This window comes from Neophocaena asiaeorientalis, unplaced genomic scaffold, assembly GCF_003031525.2.
Source record: "Neophocaena asiaeorientalis asiaeorientalis breed wild unplaced genomic scaffold, Neophocaena_asiaeorientalis_V1.1 scaffold2016, whole genome shotgun sequence".
Taxonomy (NCBI): Eukaryota; Metazoa; Chordata; class Mammalia; order Artiodactyla; family Phocoenidae; genus Neophocaena; species Neophocaena asiaeorientalis.
Genome location: NW_020173523.1, coordinates 1 through 1060, shown reverse-complemented (window position 1 = coordinate 1060; position 1060 = coordinate 1). Strand labels below are relative to the sequence as shown.

Here is a 1060-nt window from a genome sequence, read left to right as displayed (position 1 = left end):
CTTTCCTCCACAGAACCTCCTCAGCCCACCGTCCCCATCATATACCTCATTGTTGCCCTGGTTCTCTTGGTGGTCACTGGAGCCGTGGTGGCTGGAGCTGTGATCTGGAGGAAGAAGCACTCAGGTAGGGAAGTGGGGGAGGGATCTGAGTTTTCTTTTGTCCCTGGGGGCGGTTCAAGCCCAGGTAGAAGCTTGCCTGCGTGTGTATTGGGCGGCACCATTCAGAGACATTGCTTGCCAATCTGGAGACTGACACTTACCCTTTTGTAAAGCACATGTGGAAATGAAAGACAGGTTTTTTCACCTTCATAATTCCAGTTGGGGACCAGGTTACCAGCACTTGAAGGTCAGAGAGGGAATGTTCCTGCTGACAGACCCCCAGGAGGGAAGAAGTTGATCCAGTCCCCGCACATCTCCTTTCTTTGTGTTCCTGATCCTATCATGGGTTTTGGTCAACAGTTCTGGAAAGTTCTCTGTGGTCCAGGACTAGAGAGTTCCTCTAGGATCTCAACTCAGTCTTCTCCCTGGCCTCTCACATGAGCTTTTCTTCTTACAGGTGAGAAAGGAGGGAGCTACGCCCAGGCTGCAAGTAAGTGTGCAGGGGCTGTGATTCCTGAGACCCTTGTGAGGGTGCAGACAGGAAGCCATGGGGCCTCACCCTCGTAAAGTTACTTCTCTAGTTTCTCTCCTGTGGGTTCTGACCACGTCCTGGTTTTGTTCTCCCCCAGGCAGTGACAGTGCCCAGGGCTCTGATGTGTCTCTCACGGATCCTAAAGGTGAGACCCTGCAGGACCTAGATTGGGAGAGGTGTTGGGGCGGAGGGGATGCCCCGGGTGGTGGGGATCCTTGAATGGGACATTTGAGCATGTGGGGTGCTGTTGGGAAGGTCAGCACTTACATGACTGACCTGCATTTGTTCATGATTATTTTCTTTCACAGTGTGAGGCAGCAGCCTCGTGGGACTGGGTGATGCACTGTCCCACTTTGTGGCTTCAGATCCCGTGACTCCTCTTTCTACGGCTGCATCTGAATGTGTCTGTGTTCCTTGTAGCCTAATGTG

At 52.7% G+C, this 1060-nt stretch overlaps 1 long non-coding RNA gene across 1 annotated transcript; it reads left to right on the top strand.

Moving 5' to 3' along the window:
• LOC112401410 (uncharacterized) lies at positions 1-1060 on the top strand. The gene is made up of 4 exons (XR_003003575.1): positions 1-124; positions 557-589; positions 729-776; positions 940-1060. It is a non-coding gene; the product is annotated as an uncharacterized LOC112401410 (long non-coding RNA).